The following is a 7,325-nucleotide window of genomic DNA, read 5'->3' on the forward strand; positions in this document are numbered from 1 at the left end:
TCTCTGTAAAATACTGCTGATGTTGATGAAAGCATTAATGTACCATTTAGGCAGAAAAACAGTTTTTCATAGACTAGGAGAGATTTTTAACAAAGCTGCCAGTACAACCTTGAGTGTTGGGTCTTGCCTTTCATTTCTTACAGAAAAACTCAGGCAATGCCTTTGCATGCTGTGTGCAAAGGGTTATTGTAAACTTCATAAATAAGAAAAATATAAAAGCAATTTAATTTACATTTAATAAATAAAAATAAATACAAATAATTTTCTGGTAGAAAATTCTTAAGTACGGTCCTCATTTTCCTGTCTCTGAACACTCTTATCATTTCTTACCTTTTAAAAAAAAAATCAATTTTATGACATTGTGTAAATTAATTCTCAGAATTTTAAAGAAAGGATATTAATATAGTCAACGGAAAAAATCCTGTGATTTTCTGCTTTCACCCAGAATTAATCTACTGAAGGAACTCTAGCCCCTTTGACTGAAATGAATCATTTAATTTAGGTTTTAATCACATCCCACTAAGAGTCAGTCTTAGGCACATCAAAAACATGGAAAGATGGATTGAGACAAATCTAAAATTTATAGAATTAGAGCATTTGCATAAACTTTATTATCTAAACATATAAGGCTTTATGTAACGGTGTCGAAAAGGTCATTAAAAATTTAACTATATTTAATACAAAAACCTCCGAATCCATGGCTTGATTAAAACAGCCTATCAATCCACTTGTTCTAATGTATAATTGTTGTAAGATGGGCAGCCGTCAAGACTCGCCCCCATATATAATATGCATGAATACGGCTGTAAGTGAATGTGAAACCTGAAGCTTTTTTGATGTATAGGTCTTTTATTAATGTTTGAATAATATGTGCCTGGAGGGGTTGGCCATAAATTAGGAGGTAGAATTATAGAGATATAAATTTTTATGAGTAGTGCTCGTACATTTCCATTATGTGTTTAAAAATGAAAGAAATACTGTGATTCTGATTGAGTTTGCAATTGTGCAAACTCCTGAATTTATTTAGGCAAACCGTCGGGGAAGAGTCAACTCATGAAGTGCACAGCATGTCAGTACCTCTCTACACCTCCACACCTGCAGCTCTTCTGAGCTGAATAACGTTCAGTAATCTCTGTGGAACCACGTTGCATAACTATTATTTAAAAAAGAAAATGGATAAACAAAGGAATTATTGTAATTGCAACAGTTTTAGAACCAAACGTTTTTTTCTTACACATGCACAGAGTATTTTACATATTTTTTAAGCATGTAAAAAAAATAAGTAGTACCAAAATAAATCAGTACATGTAACAATGTTTACAGTCAAACCATTCTTCCACGTTGGTTTGTTACCTACATCAGATTGGATGCTATAAAATCTGGGTTTTGAGCTGCCAAGTTTAACATGTGTCTAAGCTACCGAGGGAATGGATTGAGCAGACCACAGTGTCTGTCCACATCAAATGATAGAATAATATTATCACTCATACTGTATGTGCCCTCCTTCAAGCTGGGTAGGGTCTAAGACTCTAGCCTTTGAAAAGTGATTATCAGTGTCAGTAGCTAGTGTTTGTTTCAACTTTTCCTCAATGTATGGTCACTGGGTCACATCACATTATCTGTTCACCAGCCAGTGTGCATCCTTAATCAAAGGTAAGCAGGTATTACTTTGTAATCTGCCTGGCTGCGATTCTCTCCCCTGGATAAATTCTAACAAGGGAGCCTAAGTTTAATTGGCCACGGATTTCACCCTGTGAATGTTAAAATAAGACACTCTAGCGGTCAATAGGGACTATATCGTATGCATTACCCGATGACACGTGTAACCTTATCATTACATCGCCGGGGCCTGCTTTACAATTCACTCCGTTGTAGTTGTTGGGAATCATCTGGGGAGAGCACTACTAACGCAGATAAGAGAGGCGCACACAAGAAAGAGAGTAAGGCTGGGAGATGCCTGTTCCGCTGAGGGCTTCGCTGAGAGGCTTTAACAAGATGAAAATTAAGGGCAAAGTTATGTTGTCTCCAGCGCTGAGACCTGCTTCCTGTGAAAAGACACCTTTGATGTCAAGATGGGCTAAAAATAATGTCTTTCTCCTATTTTTCCCCATTGAAAAGACTCAAAGCTGGGCCTAACTTGACTGGCAGCAGTGATGTCAATTAAAATGTTTACAGACCTCTCCTTGAGTACTGCGCTTTTCAGAGCGAACTAGATGATTTTCCGAGAAGCATTATGTAGCATTCATGTACAGGCCCAGGCCTTCTTTTATACTGGCAGATTTAAATATATACAGCATACACACATTACTGGTTTTCTACTGCATTCGAGAGGAAATGGAAGGAACCAACTGCTATTTTGTGTAACACATTTGCCTGTATTTTCATTCAGACTTCAGCTGACTGATCTGTATAATGATTCCTAACGCACCCTGGTGCCTATTTCCTCTGTAAATTGCCAGTGTGGCTTCCTTTTTTGTAGAACCCTGTACTACTTCTCCTTTTCCTTTTGTTGTAGAGGACTGTCTTAGTGTTCATCGGCATATTGTGTTCATGGGATTTATAAAAGGTCATATATTTACTCCTAGACCCACAGAGCTGCCGTTCCCTGGATTAAATTCAACTTGATCACTCAGTTCTGTGATTTATTAATTAATAATTGCCCAAATTACCACTGCCACTCACAAAGCCAGCAGGTCTACAGCTCAAGGGGACGAGAAGTATCAAACTTGTCATTGAGTGAAACATTCTGGTTAAATTGAGTATCACTGCTAAAAAGAGAAGAAATGAGATCATGTTTAAATGCCAGTTTGGTTGGGCTAGCCCAGAGACAATTTACTGTGTCCCTGGAATGGTCCGTCATCGCTGTCTGGGAGAACATCTCCCGCTGGCCAAGATCACAGATTCCTGCTCTCGTGACCTGGCCGGGCTAGCTGCTTCCCTTCTCATGATGCTCACTCAGGAATGCTGGTGGTGACCGTGGTAACCTTCCCTCTTAATTTTATCATCTCTATGTGCTAGCCCACCTTTTTCCTTGGTTTCTCTTTTCCGTATATAATGGATATAATATAGAAATGGAAAAAAATACAGAAATATAGGAACATGAAGGTAAAAAATGTAAATTCTACTCTATAGATTTATAGATTTTATATAGGAATTCTTGAATTAAACAAATATATTGAATTTCTGAAACATTGTAGGTTGTTTGGCAACCCATTTGAAAGTACCATATTTCCTTCAGTCCCATATAATTAGAGGCTTATAAAGGTGTTAGTGATTCCATTGTGATGTTTTAATTGTATGATGATAGGATTTGTCCTATTGACAGAGTGCAGCCAAGTAAGTGTGAGTGTCATAAGGAAGATGTACATGGCATTGGTGAAACTAGCACCTTTGAGAACAGTAAAGCCTGAGGGGGTAAGCCCAGAGTCCCCAGAACAGATGCTACATTCCTCAACGTACATTCTCTGATGATCTGATAGAATGAACCAGGATATCTCTACTCAATTGTCAGCTTTTTGCTTTGTTTTATCTCCTCACCTTGTTCGGCAAGACCTCTGCTGGACCCTCACCTATAATACAGGGAATTTACTTTAAGGAACTTTGCATCAACTTTGCTTACATAATTAATTGTAATGCTGTGAGTGTGATTTATAACTGTACACCACACATCTATTTGTTTGATCTGAACCATCTGCAGATAATTGTGTGTGCCAGAATATGCACCTGTTCGATACCATTCAAAAATCAAAGCAGCAGTTTAATGGGGGGCTCATGAGTGGTTCAGTAAAGGTGTTCTCTCTGAGTCTGCTTCACGTCGATAACAGACTTTATTGTGATTCCCCTAGTGGTGATGCACAGTCAGAATCACAAACGGTTTGGGTGGCACTATTTAAGGAGAGACATACCTCTTCTCCAAGGTTCATGCAAAGGTCTTTGCAGAAATTGCATCATGTCCAAAGATGGATGGCTGGATGGGTAGGCAAGTTGCAGAAGCCTGTCTGCCTTTTCTAAGTGCCTTTGTAAGTATGAGGATCATCATCATGAGCCAAGATGTATGAAAAGCACAAGTGGAAAACCTAATAGGGAGCTGCGTCAGCATGCATAGGCTGCAAAGTAACAGGTAAAGATTTCTTCCTTCATATGGAAAGGAAACAAAGAGACACAACCTTTCAGCTGAAACCTTTACCTGTCCCATTGGTAATCCTAGATTTGTTGGTAATAAGATAAAACATGACTTCTGATAATGAATGTGACTTCTGGTTCTCAATCTCTACATAAAACCATTCAATTAATAGATTCTTCTAATTAGCTCCATTGTGTATTTTGCTGTGAGTGACTCCTACATCATTTAATTGATAATTAGCTGAATTAAAGGAATAATGAAGGTGCAGGTTGCACTCAACTGGAATGGCAGCAGGGTGAGCACTGGTGCTCTGCTGTCAGACACAGGGCTGTCCTGCCCAGGTCTCTGGGAGCAACAGCATCTTCCATTTCGTCATCCCTGCAGGTCACGCTGTCTGATGGGTATGATTCTGGATACTGTACAACAAGAAGGCCTTTGCTGTCTTAAAATAGAATTGGAAGATGAGCAAACAAAATAATTCCTCTTCGAAAAAAGAAAGTCACACACGAGGGATTGAATCTGTTCAGTCTTAAGCAGAAGGAATTATGAGGCGATTTGATACGAGAGTCTGAACAATTGAAAAGCAGCGGCAAAATCAACCCAATGCATAACTTTATGCATAAACGGATTTTCTGAGGAAATCTATTTAAGACTAAGAACAGGATGCACTGTCTTACACATATTTGTTGGTATCTGGAACAAGCTGCCAAGCCAAGCTGTTGTAGTCGTGGGACCTTTTAAGAAATGGCAAGAGGATAACCTTAGATCAGTAAGGTTCTAGCAACCAAATTATTATTAAACACTTATTATTATGCAATCATTTTGATCCAATTAAATAAATAATGAGATGATTCAGGTCATTAGCAGCTGGCTTGCAATGAAATCATGCCAATGCTCCATCCCCCCATGTCAAGCAGTTTGGTCCCACTAGTGAAGATATACAGTATATACAGTATATGATCAGGAAGTCCTTCTCATCTAGTGTTTTTCCACAGTTTTCAATTCAGCAAAGTAGAGACACCCAATTTAGCTGCATTAGATGCACAATAAACAGTATAAACAATCACAGTACAAACCTCCTTTAAAACTTTTTAAATATCTCAAAATCATTTTGCAAGTCTCAGAAAAACCTTGGTGCTCAGTCCGATTATGTCTGGCATACTCTGGAAACTCTGAATAGGCGGTCTTCAGACCTGGAGCTCTGCTGCTTATGCCCCTCCAGACTTGGAACAGGTCGAACGGGCGTGCTGCATTGACTTACAGCCCAGCATGGCAGTGTGGTGAGGGGCTTCGGAGAGGACCGGGCAGCCCAGAAGGTTTAGCTTTTTGTTTCACTTTAGCATATCTCCTGGTGCTCGCCTGTACAATTAGCAACTCAGTGGGCCCTCCGGAATTTCATTACTTATCAGGATGGCATCAAGGAATTGACAATAAAAGGACAAATAAATCAATTGCACAAAACAGCTTCCTCTCCCCACTGGGCTGAGGTTATTTCTCTGTCTTGTTATCTTGCGTGAGCGTGTGTGAAGGAGAGTGTGTGCGTGGTTTTTTGAAAGAGCAGTCCCTGACAGTTAATAAACTCTGACATTAAAATCTTCCTGTCTGTCATATTTGGCTCATCCTTTGCTATATGCTTTTAATGGCAAAGGTCTTGCCAGGAACGAGATGACAGACTGTGTGACGCTCATTTTTTAGTTCATATTTGGGGAAGGGGGGATAGGAATGGATGCAGAAGGCAGTGATGGTCAACCTTTTGTACACTTTTAATTCAGGAAATAATTGACAAAATACCTACTGAACCAAAGGGTTTAGCCTGAGCTGATTTCACTGACCTGAACTTGATCAAACCTACCAGCAGAGCTTTCATCACAACCATGTGGCCCTGTTTTAGCTTTTGAATTAAATGTAGGTCTGACAGAAACAGGGCTGTGATGTTTCTTGGAATTTTGAAATGAAGGGGTCAGGCTAGAGGAGAGACCGTTAAGAACAGTACAAGGGAACAGGATGTTAGCATTCATTTTGTGGATACTTACAGAGCAATTACTCAGAGTTATAAATCCTGTTAAATGCAGAAGAGTATTAAGATATAAATGGATCATTCCTCTTAAGGCAACTGAAAGTCTACTTCATTGCTTAGGACTTAAATTGTATCATGACTGCATAACTTCAAACACTCAGAGTATTAAACGGTGCTAGTAGAGATGTATGTCTCTGACTTTCAAAACTTTATCATTTGCTTTCAGCTAATCCCTGGTAAATCACTTACAAAAGTCACATCTTCTGCATAACCTCTGGTGTGACCTATTCAATAGGAATGCTACTGTAATGTGAATTGTAAAAATAAGCCATATAAATTATTTTCTCTTCAAAAATACTTCAGGTAAAGTTATCTTTAAGTTATGAGAATTTTAAGTGTTAGCTTTGTTACATTAAATTGAAAGAAGAGTAAAGGTTGGTAGAGTATATACAGTAGTTACCACCCAATAACAATATTACATTATTTTAAAATAATTACTGAATCACAATACAGTATATTTTCCGTTAGCACTAATACTCTTAGGTAAACTAGGCCTGATTCTCATTCTTTGTAGTAAATTAATTTACTTGGCAATTTGCTTTACTCGTACAGGAGCAAAATAAAGCCTTTGACCCTTAAGGACAGGAACTGTCCATCCACGCTGCACCCAACGGAAAGCCTCTATCAAGATTTGTTTCATAACCTTGTCCTCAATAAAGTCTTGGTTTCATTTTGGAACCTTTTGTGAGCACAGAATTCAGTGGCTTTGGCACATGGAGAGCAGTTTCTTTGCAAACGCACTGCAGGCAACATGCAACACTAACTACAACATCAAGGGACAGTAGCTGGTTCCGCTTGACATTTCTTAAACAGTGAAATCCTTAGGGACATTAAGGCATTAAGATTCCCTTGGTGAAAAAGCACTATGGTAAAAATGTCCTTTCCTTTATTCTAGACCGTTTAACTGGAACAACCTATCATGAGACACTTTAACAACCTTTAAAGTTTAGTTATTGTCCTATTTAGAAAACAAATGCACCCGCTCCAGCTTATTATAGGATATGGGATAATAGCAGGAGCTTGAGAGTAACCTACAAGCCTCCCCAGGGACCGTCTTGTAAATGAGACGATTCATCTCAATGGATTGGCTCAGGAGATTGCTCTGTCGATGCAACACAACTTCAG

This window comes from Lepisosteus platostomus, chromosome 7 (genome assembly GCF_059453375.1).
Source record: "Lepisosteus platostomus isolate fLepPlt1 chromosome 7, fLepPlt1.hap1, whole genome shotgun sequence".
NCBI classification, from domain to species: domain Eukaryota; kingdom Metazoa; phylum Chordata; class Actinopteri; order Semionotiformes; family Lepisosteidae; genus Lepisosteus; species Lepisosteus platostomus.